The 19452-nt window shown below is 36.0% G+C and overlaps 1 pseudogene; it reads left to right on the top strand.

Moving 5' to 3' along the window:
• Positions 1–19452, top strand: part of LOC121419692 — a 40227-nt pseudogene that overhangs the window by 8806 nt on the left and 11969 nt on the right.

Below are 19452 nucleotides of genomic sequence, written 5' to 3'. Positions count from 1 at the left end.
AACTCTGGTAAAAACTGAACTGTGTGAGAGAGGTGGTCGATGAGCGCTTTGCTTATTTTCAATATTGTATCTTCCAGCACATTACAGAGGCAGTGATGTCTGTTTATGATTTTAATGCTTCCTGTATACCACTAAGTAATATTTCCCCTTTTTATTAAAAAAACACCTTTTTTATACTGTGCTATAATGCTTATATAGAACACAATAATACACATTTTTGATGGTCCACTGCCTTCCATTCTTTATATGTGTGTACCTCGCCGTTCAACTATCAGACGATGGCAATGATGTACTATCATGTAAGGCATGCGTTTTAGATTTTTCTATTATTGATATGTTTGCATTTGCTATGTGCATCCAAAGTATCATTGAAAAATCTTAAGGCTTTTAAGTTCGTTTAGGTGAATCGAGCAAAGCAAATCACAACAGAAACCACATAGATATAATTTGAGATATTTTCTACCCTTTTCCCAAAAGCTTCAAGCGTTTTTTTTTTCTTCTTAATAATGGCACTATCTGCAAACATATTTTCCCTTCTATATAATAAATTTGAAGTACAGACAAAAAATGTCCCACCGATCACCCTATGGGTGTGCATTACGGTATTTAGAACTCTTCTTCTTGGTTACCATAATATTTGTCAGTTTTTTAAGTTGTGTTATTATTATTTTTTTGTGGGGGATTCTGTAGCCACTTGGTTAATTTTAATTCAACATTAAACATTTAAGTTAACATGATTTTTCGTAATTCATTTCTGTTTATTTTTTTACATGATAAAGAGCTACGATTCGCCGTCGTCCTTGACATCCAATCCTCCCTGTATACGATGGTTTTCGGAATTTAGGTGTTACACTTTTTACGGGTCTGTGGTTTATCGCTTTAGATTAATGTATATTTGAGCAGAAGTCTAGCAAACAAACACTTTATTTAAGGATTTAGCTGCAGATCGGGAATTTGTTATATGTTTTATTTTTTTAATATTTGAGGATGCAGGGCCTATTGCTGGGAAATCAATTGAAAGTTGAAGGGAAGGACAAAAAATGAAAGGTATGGATTCTTACGAAAGAGCTCAGACTGTCCTCGTACCATTATGGAGCAAGGCTAGTCGATGGGTAAATACTGTGTGTTATTTGAATCTTGCGTAATATGAAATGGGTTAAAAAAAGATGTAAAATATAGCCCTTTTTGAACATATTTTTTAACGTGACATTTACTTTGTGGTGATGGAGAGATATTCTTTCCTGTCGACTTAATACCCATTATACATCGACTTGGTGGGAGTTTGTCAAAGTCCACTTGTTAAAAGTTGAATGTCGACATGGCGAGATACGTTATGCAAGTCGGATTATGCATGTTATACTAATATCATCGCTTTTGTCAAAAAAAAACATGACAAGGAGAGCTACGTTTAGGCCGATATATCTTGCCCAGCTGCTTTTCATGATTCTTATGATGATGATTGTATACATTAGTCATGAGAACGTAAATTGTACTTTTCACCAGGTTTTCCTCATTTTAACCACTTTCCCCCATTCCCAGACGTTAGAAACCACTCGGATGTTAGTATGATAGTGTGATAATTTCCCCTGGCGCCTGTGTCATAAAAGTTTTTACCTGAGAAAACTCTGGTAAAAACTGTGAACTGTGTGAGAGAGAGGGGGTGGGGGGGTGGTTGATGAGCGCTTTGCTTATTTTCAATATTGTATCTTCCAGCACATTACAGAGGCAGTGATGTCTGTTTATGATTTTAGTGCTTCCTGTGACCACTATGTAATATTTCTCCTTTTTATCAAAAAACACCTTTTTATACTGTGCTATAATGCTTATATAGAACACAATAATACAAATTTTCAATGGTCCACTGCCTTCCATTCTTTATATGTGTGTGCCTCGCCGTTCAACTATCAGACGATGGCAATGATGTACTATCATGTAAGGCATGCGTTATAGATTTTTCTATTATTGATATGTTTGCATTTGCTATGTGCATCCAAAGTATCATTGAAAAAAATTCTTAAGGCTTTTAAAGTTCGTTTAGGTGAATCGAGCAAAGCAAATCACAAAAGAAACCACATAGGTATTATTTGAGATATCTTCTACCCTTTTCCCAAAAGCTTCAAGCGCTTTTTTTTTAATAATGGCACTATCTGCAAACATATTTTCCCTTCTATATGATAAATTTGAAGTACAGACAAAAATGTCCCACCGATCACCCTATGGGTGTGCATTACGGTATTTAGAACTCTTCTTCTTGGTTACCATAATATTTGTCAGTTTTTTAAGTTGTGTTATTATTTTTTTTTGTGGGGGATTCTGTAGCCACTTTGGTTAATTTTAATTCAACATTAAACATTAAAGTTAACATCATTTTTCGTAATTCATTTTTGTTTATTTTTTTACATGATAAAGAGCTACGATTCGCCGCCGTCGTCGTCGTTGACATCCATTCCTCCCTGTATACTATGGTTTCGGAATTTAGGTGTTACACTTTTTTACGGGTCTGTGGTTTATCACTTTAGATTAATGTATATTTGAGCAGAAGTCTAGCAAACAAACACTTTATTTAAGGATTTAGCTGCAGATCGGGAATTTGTTATATGTTTTATTTTTTTAATATTTGAGGATGCAGGGCCTATTGCTGGGAAATCAATTGAAAGTTGAAGGGAAGGACAAAAAATGAAAGGTATGGATTCTTGCGAAAGAGCCATGTCCTCGTACAATTATGGAGCAAAGCTAGTCGATGGGTGAATACTGTGTGTTATTTGAATCTTGCGTAACATAAATGGGTTAAAAAAGATGTAAAATATAGCCCTATTTGAACAGATTTTTTAACGTGACATTTACTTAGTGATGGAGAGATATTCTTTCCTGTCGACTTAATACCCATTATACATCGACTTGGTGGGAGTTTGTCAAAGTCCACTTGTTAAAAGTTGAATGTCGACATGGCGAGATACGTTATGCAAGTCGGATTATGCATGTTATACTAATATCATCGCTTTTGTCCAAAAAAAACATGACAAGGAGAGCTATACGTTTAGCCCGATATATCTTGCCCAGCTGCCTTTCATGACTCTTATGATGATGATTGTATACATTGGTCATGAGAACGTAAATTGTACTTTTCACCAGGTTTTCCTCATTTTAACCACTTTACCCATTCCCAGACATTAGAAACCACTCGGTGATTAATCCCTCTGTGATTAATTCCTCTGTGCTATTATGTGGGACCTAGTGAAATTATTTATTTAAATACCACCATATGAAATTACAATATCAGAGGTTTCGATCCAAAAAGGGAGGGAGGCAAAGAAAAAAAAATCTCAAAATCTCAATTTTTTGCGGAGATTTAAGTTATTTTTTCCACCATAACTAAACCTTTGGATAGATTCTATTTGCTGATTTGATATCATTGCGATATATCTTCATTATAATGTTCTGAATATCAAATTACACATTTATATTCTCACTGGTAATCTATCAAAATATTGATTAAGTAAGGAAAAACTTTACACTATCATTTTCTAGTTTGTACTGACATTTCTGTAAATGCAGAATGGGGATCTCTTATTTGTTGTTTAAGATATCTTACCTTAGCTAGTAGGCATTTCATAAAAGTTACTGATGTCTAAGAACCATTGCTGTATTTTGTTTGGGTACCATAGTTTGAGGGACAGATGAAGAAGAATCTTTCATAGTAGCATAATGGTATTATTACAATCCAACGCAAGACTTCCTAAATGAAAAGACACTCTCTCAGTCACATTATTCTACGGCGTCCATACGGCAAAACGGCTGCCTTCGACTCGCCACAGCAAGTCGAAGGCAGCCGTTTTGTTCATTTTTACTCGAACCACCTATATGGAGCTGGTACAAAAATGTAATACCGGCTGTTTTTGACTCGCCGTAGAACAAATATGACTGAGGTATAATGTTCAGTGAAGAAAGCTATATTCCCGACCTTTCGTTTGAGGACGCGGACGCTTATTTACAACGGTAGTTGACTTTGGAAGGGACTTTTTGGGCCCGTCATCATGGTCGTAAAACTCAGTCCTGCAATGCAAATTGTGTGACATGAGATTTTTTTTTCGTTTCGCATCTGCGACGGAAACATTCAATATGCGTTTCGTGTGCAAAATTCTGGTTGCTACTATGGTAACAGCGATTTATCCGATTGAGGACGACTTTCCAAAGCCACATTTGACTCCTCCTAGAGCTCGAGAGGCCGCCCGGGGGGCCCACTTCCATTGATTAGTGGATACCAGTAGCGACCACCCGTAAAAGGGGACAGAGTGGGCAGGTACGTTACGTATTATGTAACGTTATAAGGGTGTCAAAACGATGTTTAAAATGCTGAAAAAGGGATATATATTCAATACTTCTAGGGTTTCACAAGCCAAATACTTGTTAAGAGATGCATTTTCATAATCTGGAAAATAATTGCTTCCCTTGTTATCATGTTTAGGGTACTTTTCGAAACCCCATCATGGTCGTGCCTGGTATCCACTCATCAATGGAAGTGGTCCCCCCGGAATTTGAATCTAATCCCCATTTCTGGGGAATGTAAAACATAATGCCCTTCACATCGTGTGCGAGAGGCATATCGTTTGTGTATAAGGAGTAAACAAAAGAAACAAAGAAACTAAAGGAAACGAGTTCAAAGGTATCGCATATGATGTGTACATATCAACGCATGCGAAATGTTCGGCTGGAGAGGTTGATCTGATCCATGAAATCAATTGCCAGTGATCCACCAATAATCCACATTAAATGTAATATCGATTCGATGGACTGTAATGATCTATATTTAAGCCTTCATTCAGTAAGTTTTTCCTTACTCAAAATATGTCCTCGATTTGTTTGAAAAACCACTTTCTTATCCATGTCATAATCTATTTTAGGTCCTGCATTTTGAATATCTCCAGCCATCAGTCGTATGGTACGGGTGTCGCGGAAAGGGATTTTGCACACGAAAAGCAGATTTGTAGGGCCTGTAACCCCCCTGTTACACAAAGCTTAGCATTGATCGTAGAGCAGTTTTCTACGTTTGATTCTATTGACTGTAATGCACAATCAATCTTAAAAATCAAGTGTATGATTAAGCGTTAACTTTTGTGTTAGGGGACCCTAATACTAGCGTCCGTGAAGATTGCGAAAGGTCCCAATTATATTTGATCCAACGACCTTAAAATGGTTAGAAGCTCTGGCATTAGGGGGGGGGGGGGTGTCTGAACGGTGCTACCACAAATAGGAACCAGTGGACCACCCCCCCCCCCCTCCCCCTGTTTGTGATTAAACGTGTTCAAACGCTTGCTTATATAAATAAAATTACAGGGGAAATGAATCAATACTTCCTAAGCAAAAATTGTAGTATTTCAAGCACATTGCAAAGTGAATGCAGTTTTATGCCAGTTGAAATGATTTGGGTGTTCACAAAAACGTTGTTATAAGCCGTGAGCCTGTAAAAGAATCGTGCTACAAACTTTTATTTTTATTATTTTGTTCAAGACAATTTCAACCATCGAGTTTCCAACTGCCATCAGAACAACCTTTATCGATTCGTATTACGGGGGGGGGGGGGGGCTAACCAATAAAACTATTTTTGTTCAAGGAGTGTATGGATTTACTTCTGTAACTTCTGAAGGTTTCCATGGCGAAGAAGAATAGTGTAGTAGATTTCTCGGTACACCATGTATCATGTGCTCACTATTTTTTTTTTTCTCTCATCATGCTCACTGTGATGGTACTGTATAACATAATTGTTAAGTTCATTCAGTCAAGATTATTACAAGATTTAATTGCAAATGATATTGATCTTTGTATACATGTATAGGGCATAGGCTGAAAGCCACAGCTGATTTAGCTGCCATCTACAGAGGAAAATCTACACGTATGCTTATCGTTGTAGTTATATGTGCTTAAATTTTCCGTTCAAATTCATGTTCTGTTTATTCGTTCTATGTGGCCTTCTGCAGCTGCTGCCTGAAGTTTCTTTGGTGCTCCTTATTTGTTTAACCTCAATTGATTATGTAGTCTTGCTTCACCTGGAAATATTTATTTTTCAGTCTTGTTTTACTTGGCATGAGTAGTTTTCCATTTAGTGATGTCAGTGACTTTGATTTGAACCTTCTTTTTCAATTACAGCAAAATGCTGGCAGTTTTTTTCGATTTCTGACGAACAATATGAACAAAATATTTCTGACACTATGAACAACAACGTAGAAGAATTTGAATATACTTTTGATGTCAATGACAAATCCTTTGTTAAATCTCAATACTACACCCAGAACCAATTTGTCAACAATTTAAAGTCAGCTGGAAAGAATGACTTGAACCTTTTGCATCTTAACATCCGCAGTGCAAATAAAAATTTCGAACAACTGAGCTTATTATTAGATAATACTAAAGTAGATTCTTTTGTTATTGGCCTGACCGAAACCTGGTTTACGGATGCTCCTCACACTATACATTCCTTGTCTCAGCATAACCTTATATTTAATAATAGAGTAAATAGGCGAGGTGGTGGAGTAGCACTGTACGTTCCAATACACCTGCATTACATTGTACTTCATGACTTAAATCTTATGAATGAAACGATGGAGACGGTTTTTATCGAAATAACATTATCCAAAAGAAAAAACGTAGTTATAGGTACAGTTTATCGTCCACCTTCTTCCGATCATAATACGTTTCTAAATGAATTACAACAACTGCTTTCTAATCCTTTGCTTCAAAATAAACATTGCTTTTTGATGGGCGATTTTAATGTTGACCTCTTAAAATGCAGAGAGGATAATTTCTCTCAAGATTTTCTAAACACTTTATTATCATTTTCATTTATTCCGTTGATTACCAGACCCACTAGATTTTCTTCTCATTCAGGAACTTTAATTGACAATATTTTTTCAAACGTTGAGAGAGAAATTGATTCTGGTGTCATTCTGTCTGACATCTCTGACCATTTTCTTATTTTCGCTAGGATACCATCTCTCTTTGATAACAACTCGTACTCTTCTCATGTAAAAATGGTTAGGAAAATTACCCCTGAAAAGATTGCCAAACTCAAGGATAAGCTAAGTTCACTCAAATGGAACGAAGTATTAGTTACAAACGATGTTAACGAATCATATGATAATTTCATGACTATCCTTCTCGATTCTTTTAATGAATGTATCCCTCTTGTAAAATATAAACCAAACAACAAACGGACACCACGAAACCCCTGGTTAGTAAATCACTTTTAAGATCTATCAATAGAAAAAATAACCTTTACTACAAGTATCGTGCAAACCCGTCAGATGCTGCTCGTGAAAAATACGTCAAATATAAAAACACCTTGACAACTCTTTTGAGATCTGAAAAAAAGAAATTTTATTGTTCTAAATTTGCAGCGAGTTCAAATAATATAAAAGATACATGGAAAGTAATCAATGATGTCTTAAATAAGAAGAAAGATCGCAATACTATAAAACATGTGAAGATCAACAATTCAGTTATTAATGATAATTTTGATATAGCTATGAACTTTAATAATTATTTCTCAGGCATTGGTCCAAATCTTGCCAACGAAATACCACACACAGATAAAACCTTTGAATGCTTTCTAAAGAACCAAAACCCACATTCACTATTTTTTATTCCAACCGATGCTAATGAAATCATAAAGATAGTAAAAGAACTTAAAAGTAAAAAAAGTCCAGGCTATGATGAAATAAGTAATGACTTGTTAAAAGATATCATTAACGAAATTGTTATTCCTTTAGAACACGTCATGAATTTATCTCTTGTTAATGGTATAGTTCCCGACCGAATGAAAATTGCGAAGGTAGTTCCTATCTACAAAAAGGGAGATCCGTCCGATATAAGTAATTATAGACCTATATCTCTCTTATCTTCTATTTCCAAAGTCTTAGAAAAAATTATATACAATCGTACAATAAAATTTGTGAGGAGTTTTGGTCTTTTATCAGAATCACAATTTGGCTTTAGGCAAAAGCATTCAACAACACATGCAATCTTATATTTCATTAATCATATAGCGACTGCTGTTGACGACCACCTTCACACTCTTGGTATCTTTCTGGACCTCTCCAAGGCCTTTGACACCATTGACCATGAAATCTTATTGTCTAAACTATCACATTATGGAATTAGGGGGAAGGCCTTGGAGTGGTACAGAAGTTATCTTACTGGAAGAAAACAGTTTGTCTCCATAAACAATTCTAATTCCGATTATAATGACATGATTTGCGGAGTACCCCAGGGTTCACTTTTGGGGCCATTATTATTCATTCTATATATCAACGATTTTCAGGATTCATCAAAGGCCTTGTCTTTCATATTATATGCAGATGACACCAGTGTTTTCTTTTCACATAAAAATCCTGATACTCTTGTAAACATAGTAAATACTGAACTCAGATGTATTCATGAATGGATCTGTTGTAACAAACTTCTTTAAATGTTGCAAAGACCCAGTGCATGCTTTTTAGTAATTCAATCACAGCTCTACCCAGGAACGTCTTTCTTAATAATATTTTAATCGATATTGTCGATTCAACGAAATTTCTTGGTCTATATATAGATAACAAATTTTCATGGAAGCCGCACATTACGTATTTATCAAAACTTTTATCTAGAAATGTTGGCGTCATAAACAAACTAAAAACTTTTTTGCCTCCAAACGTTTTATCAAATTTGTATAATACCCTTATTCTTTCTTACTTAAATTATGGGATATTAGCTTGGGGCAGTTCCTCTAGAAATCAGTTGGATAGACTACTACTTACACAGAAAAGAATAATGAGAATCATTTGTCATAAACACAGATTAGCTCACTCAGATCAATTGTTCTTCTCCACTAAAGTTTTAAAAATACAGGATTTGTTCTCTCTTCGCCTGGCTGCTTTATGTTTCAGTTAACCAAGGAGAGCTGCCAACTTCCTTAAGTTTACTGTTTTTAAGAAACGAGATTTTGCACAGCTACCCCACCAGATTATCGTCATCTTTCCATCTTCCGAAGCTCAGAACTTTTTACAAACAGAAGACTATTGTTTATACTGGTCCCCATTTTTGGAATTCTCTAGATGAATCTTTAAAACTGACACCAAGCTTATTTTCGTTCAAACATAAGCTTAAGACTACACTGATAAATAACTATAATGTTACACTATGATTTTCCTGCAGGAGGCTGTTCATTGTCCCATGTTTGTGCTTGAGTTGTTCTGATGTACTTGTCCCGTTTAGTGTAGTCTTGTATCGTCCCGTCTAGTTTGTATCTTTTTATACCATTTTCATTAATTAATGATACTGTAATATTATTTTGGGGAACCTGAATTACAAGCTCCGCTTTCAAGGTTTCCCCACAATATACAGCTAGCATTTAAGTTAAAACTGAACTTTCTAAAATTCAATTATACATTATATCTGTGTACTGGACCTTTGTGAACTATTTCAATATTTCTAATTGTTAATTTATTCTATACTCACATTTCTGTTGTAAAATAATTATCTTTGCTGTTATTGTGGAAATAAACGAAATGAAAATGAAATCTTTCTTGGGAAAGTGTTGGTCCTGAAAAGGACCACCCAATCTCTTTACTTCTGTATGTTCATCGGCAATCCTACAGTGTTTAGTTTCTACAAATGCTGTGATCGGCATTAATACGTCAACCTGAAGAACTAACCCGTCCTTTCACACGGTAAAAAAGTATTTTGAATAATTTCCTGTGAGTAATAAGGCTAATGACGACTTGTTAACACGTGTGAAACCAAACTAGGACATAATTAGAATCATGACCGCAATCACAGTCACGATTACAATAGCAATCATCAATACAATGATGATTCAAGATTCGCGTGTGGAAAGGCCCTTAATGACATCTTCTGCACATCTTTCTACTAAAAATATCAGTAATGGTATAGTGTCGAAGGCGGAAGTGCTTGATATCTCAGGTATGATGAGTGATGAACAAAAGTGCAAACAAAATAAGAAAAATTATTAATTATACATCAAACGAACATAAACAATCAAAAGTACCTGAAAACTACTTGCCTTGCTTGTGTAGACATGACATTGACAAAGGATCAGTTTATAAATAATTCTATATGAAATATTATATTTCATATAGAATTATTCACAAACTATTTTCACGTCGCTGTTTTGTTGTCTGCTTATTATTGCCAAACGATATATACTGTTAAAGTGGGAACAAACGAATATGGGAATTGATAATAAATTCAGTTTAACTCATATCCCACAAGATTCTGTCACACCCTTTGCTCTTAATAGTTTGCATATTTCGAGCTAATAATAACCAAAATAAAACCCACTGTCTTTCAACGTTATAACCATTATATTCAGTTCAACTATACGGACCAAGCTGGGAAATGAAAAACACAAATTGCCCGTTTTTCGGGGGGGGGGGGGGTGGGTGGCATGGTTTTCCAGGATCCATTCAGAAAAGTGGAGTGTTTATGAGAGAGGCTATCGCGTGTTCTCCGATGCGAATTGAACCGAAAATCGGTAGAGTTGGAAACGTAGCGGAAACCCATCCCACTTTGCGTGATTAAAGCAATTTATACAGGTAATATCTGTTCATCATTATCATTATTAGGTTGAAAAAAGCACACGTTGTGTACAATCATCACGCTTCATTTACACGTACTGACGACTAACCTGTCCCCATTTAATGATTGTAATTTTGTTCCCCTATTTCTTTTTACTTCTATTCGTAAATCACGAATTATAAGGTGGAATTAATGCGAGAAACGTTGTACCGTTACTATACAACCGTTACCTTTCGTTTATGTATACCGATGACCTATCATGAGTTCCCCTTAAAATGTGTTTTTTTTTCAATTATACTTCTATCTCATTAATAACGGTTTTTAGGTGTCAGTGCAGATAGTAATTATACTTCCATAAGTTTCATGTGTCTATACTGATGACTCGTACATTTTGTTCGTGATTCCTATGTTCTAGTTTGGTTTTACTCGTGCTAAATATCATTCATTAGCCTTATTTTTCACTGAAATCATCATTCAAATTACAATTTTTTACCGTATGAAAGGGCGGTAAAAGAAGTTAGCTTACAAAGTCATGCGAAATAGCGCACATAATAGCAATAAATCAAATTAGAAAAAAAAATGTAATTGAAAGACTGATGGGAGATTGCATAACAGAAGTCTTTAAACAGAGACAGAATGCTAAAGGCATGGTCACACCGCCCGAGCGTTGTTGGAGCGGAGAGAAAAAATCATCACTACTCGCTACCGTTCACCATTTTCGATTTCGATTGGTTTTTTTTTCTATTTTCGATTTTTCCCCCAATTTTGTGAGCGAAATTCGACCCTCTTTCCCTACCGCTCCACGACCGCTCCAACAACGCTCGGGTGGTGTGACCAGGCTTTATATATTTTAATATGAATGATCATTATAAGCAGTGAATCCATTCAATGCGTACACTTGAATATGATTCTAACTAAACCGGACGTTATATACCTAGATGGCATAAGCACTCATACATGTCATATTGAATGTAACAGCCTACCATTTTCATTTATTTATTTATTTATTTATTCATTCATTTATTTATTTATGTATTTATTTATGTATTTATTTATTTACGTATTGTTATTTTTATTTATCTGTCTATATATCTATTTATTTGTTTATTTGTTTACTATTATTTTTCTTTTCCTTATTAATATTGTTATCATCATCATTATCATCCTCATCACAATCTTCATCCATCACAATTATCATGATCATTATTATTACTATTGATGATAGACTTGTTCTTCAATCAATGCAGTAATACCCTTCTTCTGAAGTACGGTATGTAATGGTTTACCTTTGCAATATATTCACGGCAAGTAAATAAGAATTTTTTAAGCATGTTCCGAGACTGTCATCGATATTTTGAATGTCATGTGTGTTGATCAATTGCATCGCCACAGTTACAGGTTCGTGTCACACTTTGCTACCCATCGTTAAACAACTTTAGATCAATCTCCAAGGGATAATCGTTTTCAAAGGACACGAATGTCAAAATGTTAAAGTACGTTTTCGCATTTCATGCGCCAATTGTGCACCAAAAAAGAGTAAAATATACGCTCAAAGGTTCGCAATTTTCGCAAGTCATTCGCGGGAGTTGTCTTTCGTTCATGATTGTTTTTATTTATATTTCAAATTTAATAAACTGTATGATATGTACTTGTATTTTTCTGCAGTTATCCTCACTGAATTATTACGTATTGATGCACATGTTGGGGACGCCCTCTTGCGGGCGGCAGAGACGGAGTTCGAACACGCAGTCAAGTGCATCCTCGATTATGCGACGAAAAAGGTAAGTCGTTTGCAACACATTTCCCTCCTCCCTCCCCCTCCCCCTCTCAGGGTAGGGGAACGGTTGGTTTTAGAGTACGGGGCAGAGCTGATAGTGGTGTGAAGGCTGGCTGACCATAAAAAAATACACTCTAAATCACAGGGATTAAAAATAAGTCCAGATGGACTGTAGTTAGAGACAATCGATTTCTGGATTTAGTTTTAATCCTAAAGACTTAAATGTAAGTCTCAAATGATTTAAATTTAAATCTTTCGAGATTTGGAAATGAATATTAAGGATTTAAACTAAATCCGAAATTCGATTGGTCCCTAACTACAGTCCATGTGGATTTATTTTAAATCCCTGTAACTTAGAGTGTAACAATAGCTTAAAGTGTTCTGAATGAGTTTTTTTGTGCTTTCGGTTGAAGAAGTCCTCGAATCACTCCTTCTCTTCCCCTTTCCTATACATTTTAACTTTATTTTCCTTACCTATATGAATCATAATTTCTCTTCTAAACAACAAATATAGTTTAAATGCCGATCATCAATCAAGTATTGCTCTTTTTGTTGTTAATACTTCTCCAAATACCTTTACAAGCGGTCGTTGACGTTGGCATGGTTGACCATACTTATCGATGAGCTAATCCTCATGACTCCCTTAACACATTGGTTTTATTCTGCACGGCTCTACTAATTGCAAAACACCACATTATTCATGCTTTAAAGAGACAATGGTATTATTTAATACATCACCTCCCAGATCCGATCTCAGATTACTCCTGGAAAGTTTTTATTTGCTCAAGTCACGTCGTGTGTCGAACGCTGAATAAAAGTTGATTATTTTAAAAATGTAAAAAAAAAAAACACTTATTTTTGTGGTTTGTGGTGATTCTCCAAGGTCACGTGTATTGAATATCATCGTCTGTGTCCTTTGCCTTCAAAGAGAAATATAATGGATTTGAAGTCGAATAATCATGTTAGTTCTGTAGGTTGAACATGTAGCATAAATGTTATTATGTTTACGAAACCTCCGGATTTCACCCAAAACATAATAAAATTTTCCCTTTTTAAAGTAGCGAGAAGATGTGACATGATTGATGAATCGTTAGCAATGGGTAAATCATTTCAAGGTCATTTCTTCAGAAACATCGATATGTCAATCACTTTTAAATTCAGGAAATAACCATCAATACCTCTAAGGCATGTGTTATGATTGCAATCTCAACTCTAGCAATGACGGAAAATTCATGCAGCCAGTATGGATGCCCTCTCCCCTTCCAACCTCCTCACCATATCGGTTAATTATCAAAATGTTAAAACATTATCACTGGCGCGTACCTACGAAGGGGGGGGGGGGGGCAGGGGGCAGTGTGCCCTCGCCCCACGAGTCACAACCCATGCAAAGGACGCATTCCTGCCCCCCCTCCCCCTGACGAGCTTGAAGACCTTTTTTTCTTGCTGCTTGTCATTTTTTGTCTCACCTGCGAAGCAAAGTGAGACTATAGGCGCCGCTTTTCCGACGGCGGCGACGGCGGCGGCGGCGTCAACATCAAATCTTAACCTGAGGTTAAGTTTTTGAAATGACGTCATAACTTAGAAAGTATATGAACCTAGTTAATAAAACTTGGCCATAAGGTTAATCAAGTATTACTGAACATCCTAGCAGAGTTTCATGTCACATGACCAAGGTCAAAGGTCATTTAGGGTCAATGAACTTAGACCATGTTGGAGGAATCAACATCGAAATCTTAACCTGAGGTTAAGTTTTTGAAATGTCATCATAACTTAAAAAATATATGGACCTAGTTCATGAAACTTATACATTAGGTTAATCAAGTATCACTGAACATCCTACATGAGTTTCACGTCACACGACCAGGTCAAAGGTCATTTAGGGTCAATGAACTTTGGCCGAATTGGGGATATCTGTTGAATTCCATCATAACTTTGAAAGTTTATGGATCTGATTCATGAAACTCGGACACAATAGTAATCAAGCATCACTGAAAATTCTGTGCAAGTTTCAGGTCTCATGATTAAGGTCAAAGGTCATTTAGGGTCAATGAACTTTTGCCGAATCGGGGGTATCTGTTGAATTACCATCATAACTTTGAAAGTTTATTGGTCTAGTTCATTAAACTTGGACATTAGAGTAATCAAGTATCACTGAACATCCTGTGCGCGTTTCAGGTCACATGACCAAGGTCAAAGGTCAATGAACTTTGGCCGAATTGGGTGTATCTGTTGAATTACCATCATAACTTTGGAAGTTTATGGATCTGATTCATGAAACTTGTACATAAGAGTAATCAAGTATCACTGAACATCATGTTCGAGTTTCAGGTCACATGATCAAGGTCAAAGGTCATGTAAGGTCAATGAACTTTGGCCATGTTGGGTTTTTTTGTTCAATAACCATCATATCTCTGTAAGTTTATTGGTCTAGTTCATAAAAAGTGGACATAAGAGTAGCCATGTATCACTGAACATCTTGTGCGAGTTAGAGTAGTATTCAAAGTCAGCACTGCTGCTATATGAACCGCGTGATGCAGGTAAGACGGCCAGAGGCATTCCACTTGTTTCTGGAACGAAATCCTATATTTGTGGTTGAAACTTTTTTTTTTTGCTTGTCATTTTTTTTCTGGAACGAAATCTTATATTTGTGGTTGAAGACTTTTTTTTTGCTTGTCAAATTTGGGTGGACGAACTTGTTTCGTCCACCCAAAATGACAAAATGACATTTTAAAGATTTGCTTAATTATGCACATCCTGGTCGATATGCAAATGAGGAGACTGATGACATCATCCATTCACTATTTGTTTTGTATTTTATTATATGAAATACGAAATATTTAATTTTCTCTTCATTGTCAGGTGAAACATTGATTGATTCCTTCCTGAACACGTGGAATCAACAGTTTAATTCTACATGGTTCAGGGAAATTGGTCCTTGTTGTCAAACTTGTAAAAAATAAAAAATGAAATATTATATAAATCAAACAATAAAAAGGGAAAGTGAGTGAGGAACAAAACAACTGTCTCATTTGCATATCCTTGATTTGTACATATAACTATTTTGTGAAAACAATAAGCGAAACTTGAAAGTGTCAATTTCTTTATTTTACATCCAATTTTGATTAAAATTTTAACTTTATGGTAGTTTGATTTTTTTCTATTATTTTTTTTTATTCAAATCAACATTTTTTTTTCTGGGGTGGACTTGACCTTTAATGCGGCATTGCCACCTTATTGAACTCATACGATACTTGAGGGGAGTGGTCTGAACTTAGAAGCTAAAAGGAAGGACAAAATTAAAGTAACTACTCTCTGACTATTTTTTTCCGTAGAAGACAGGTAAGAGTAAAACCGCCGATAATCCCCAATTGGAGAGATAGGGGTAGCCTCCTTTTCCCCTTTTGATCCGCAGCTAAGGTCGTATCTGGTCTGCAGGCACAGACCCGGAATGAAAACCCTTTTTATCAACAAGCGGGTCTTAAGACAAGACTACCAGAAATAAAAAAAATAGCAGTATGAGTACACACGCCAATGGCCCGTAATTCAGGCTGCATATCCAAATCCTTTCATGAAATATACTATTTGCACAGCAAAGGTAGTCGTTCCTTTTAATTAATTTTTTTTCATAATTTCTCTTCTTACATCTTTACATCATCATGTTGCCATGACAGCCGGAAGAGGACAGGGATCGCATCATTAATTGCCACTGTGAGGGCAGTGACTTTCATCCACTCCTAACTCCCATCATGAGAGCTGCTCAAAAGAATAAATACGCCATAGTGAAAGTAAGTAAAATTGCGTCTATTGCGTGTACCTCTAATATTCTTTTTAACTAGACATTGATATATCCTTAATACTTCTTACATAAAAACTATACATGTAACTGTATTGTTTTAAATCATATTTTCCCCCTATTATTGATCGCAGATCAATGCCTGTTGAATGCAATCCTTTTTCCTCGCCTACATGAGCTTGAGGCAAACTTAGTGATCATACATACATAAACTTGTTCTACAACTTTTTGGTGATATAGATCGAGCTAGTATTTAAGTCATTATCAAATATCATTTACATGTGAAAGTTGAAGGCTATGACATAGCAAAGCGCAAGAGCAAGTTCCTCAAATCATGAATGATTTCCGAACATATTTCTTATTGAAGCAAGATGCTGGATTTTTAACATTAATGTAGTCTGTAAACTATCTAGGCTTACTGTTACTGAAATCATTATTTTTCCATGACTATACAGAGACTTCTCGATGTCGGTGCTCGTATCCCCGAGTCCAAGTTCGATGACGGCGGTGGTTCTGGCGCAGGGACGATCGACAGCCTTCTTCAGTCAATTGGTCTGGTTGAAAAGTACAGTGCCCTTGCCACCCCTGCGTATGTGACTCAGGCCTACAACGACCCCATCGACAAAGCTTTCCAGCTGGCGAAGACGCTCGAGAAAATCAGTTACGTCGAGGTGGGTGTGTGCGCGCGCGCGGATGTGGGGTATGGGGGTTTGTGTTTGTGTGGTAATTTTGGAGCAAGAATGATAAATAAAAAAAAATCAGGCGAAAAGGACGTACAATCGGTAACAACCAAATTCTGTTAGTTTCTAATAATAAAAAATAACAATGCTAACGTATGATTATGTGTATTGTTTTATATGGAAATAATGTCGTTCTTGCTTTTATTTTTTGTTTACTCAATAACAAACAAGGTGGAACATAAATTAGTCTTTCAAGAGATGGGAAGAAAAATGGAACAACTCGCCGCCGATCTCATTGCAGAGGCAAGGAATACAGACGAGGTACAAATGAAACAAAACACTAGCTTGATATATTATCATGATAATACACATACTGTATTGAAAAGATCGAGGTAATAATGATAATAGCGGTATATTTACGCATAGCCACTTCAGCTCCGAAAACTGTTCTTCCAGTGGGCCCTGCCTTACTACCTCTGCTTTAGCTGGGCTGCCTAGGCGCTCGATCATTCAAGGAATTATTCCTGCCGGGTACCCATTCACCTGGGTCGAGTGCAGCACAGTGTGGATACATTCCTTGCTGAAGGAAATCACGCCATGGCTAGGATTCGAACACACGACCCTCTGTTTGATAGGCAAGAGTCAGAACCAATAGACCAAGACGCATCCACTCAAAATAAAGTAACTCCTCAGGGAAAAGTGTTCAAGCAGAATGATATGGCAAATTATTTCATCCTCAATTAACTTACTCTGTGTAAAAAAAAACACCTTGTTACCCTGTATGTCATGGATATTAATCGACGTTTCTTTTGAAAATTTGTCTTCGAAGTCGTTTAATTGAAAAGTTAGTACTTGGATAAAGAAGGACAAGGGTGTTTTTTCATTTTTATAAACTGCATAATAGCGACGAGGAGATAATTGATGATTATGAAAAATATTATGGATGTTTATATTTTATAATTACGGAATTCGTCTTTTATGCGGTTTTTCTGAAAGCAAAACAGAAGTCATATTTTGATATTATGTCTTATGTTTCGATCGCATTTCATACGCGATACTTTGACCTTTGACATAAATTATCCAAAGTATTCAATACTGAATTATGGTAATGATCATCATTAATCTTTCACAAACGGATTTATTTGAAATTTAGATGACAAACAACATAGAGGAGTGGAGATTATTACGGTTTGCTAACACGATACATTACGTATATTGCAACGCGACACAATCGGATCCTTGCGACATTGATGATTTCAAAGAAAATATCAATCGATAAAATTTGTATTCTCATTCTATATTAACAGCACTTGTCATTTTTATAATCTAGATCCTCACTATATTGAAATATTCTGAGAAGGCTCCAGACAGGGCGAAAAAGAAAACTGCTAGTACCACTGTCCTACCTAAGATTTCCCGTGCAATCAAATATAAACAAAAAAGGGTAAGTTGAATCAGAGAATGCCTGCCTGTTTTTGTTTCCCTCTCGTGTTTTTTTAAATTTGTTTTCGGTAAAATGGAGTGGAGGTCACACCGACCTACAAGGTTTTCATATAGCTATTATTTATATGAAACGGGTTGTTTATATGTTACGAGCGAATTTACGAAGTATTAGTAGTGACCAATTCTCGTGGTAAATCATATATCGAAATTAATTGATGTTCCTTTGGCGCCCATGAGAAGATCGCTAGTCGTTCGTAAAGTCGCTCGTGTTACTAACAAACAGCTTAATGAAACACCCACTCGGTAGGTATGACACTAACAGCGATGTTTCGGCTAATTTCGAGAAAACCCTGGTGACTCTCATGCAAAAATTTGCGGTTTCAAGATATTGGATTTGAGATCGAGAAAAATTGGGTTATTGTTTTTTTAACTAAGAAGAACGCTTAAAAGAATATTGGGTAAAAATTTACACAACCAGGGGTAATAATGTGTCCAACCAATTTGGGGCAGTATTTTACCCAATGCGGGAAGCATATTGTCCAGTCATGATTAAATAAATAGCCTAAAGGCCTGGTCACACCGCCCGAGCGTTGTTGGAGCGGAGAGAAAAAATCATCACCATCGCTAGCGTTCACCATTTTCGATTTTGATTGTTGTTGTTTTTTTGTTTTCGATTTTTTTTTGTTATTTTTCCCCAATTTTGTGAGCGAAATTCGACCCTCTTTCCCTACCGCTCCATGACCGCTCCAACGACGCTCGGGCGGCGTGACCAGGCCTTAAATTAAGTTGGAGATCAGCGTATCATTTTTCTTTGTATACCGGGTAATTACTTCAAATTTAACTTAATTCTGGTTATGATTGAAGTCAACCTTCCAACAAAACAGAATTATCTGAAATTCAGACAACAGAATGAATAGTACACATAGAGGTGTGAGTTATCATTGTCTTATTGAACCTGTCTGTGTGTGATTTCTTGGACATTGTGTTTGGTCTTATCCCTTAAGTTCTTGTGCCACGTCAGCATCTCGACTGCTAGAAGCAATTACAATTCAAGCCAAATTGAAACAAGATTTTTTTTTTAAATATATGTATATAAATAGCGTAAATTTACATTTTACTTTTTAAGATTACTTCAAATTCAGCTCAATCCTGGTAAAGCTTGAACTTGAACTTCCCACCAAACATTATTA

The sequence above is a fragment of the Lytechinus variegatus genome, chromosome 8 (assembly GCF_018143015.1).
Source record: "Lytechinus variegatus isolate NC3 chromosome 8, Lvar_3.0, whole genome shotgun sequence".
Lineage (NCBI taxonomy): Eukaryota > Metazoa > Echinodermata > Echinoidea > Temnopleuroida > Toxopneustidae > Lytechinus > Lytechinus variegatus.
This window is presented reverse-complemented; position numbering and strand designations above follow the sequence as displayed.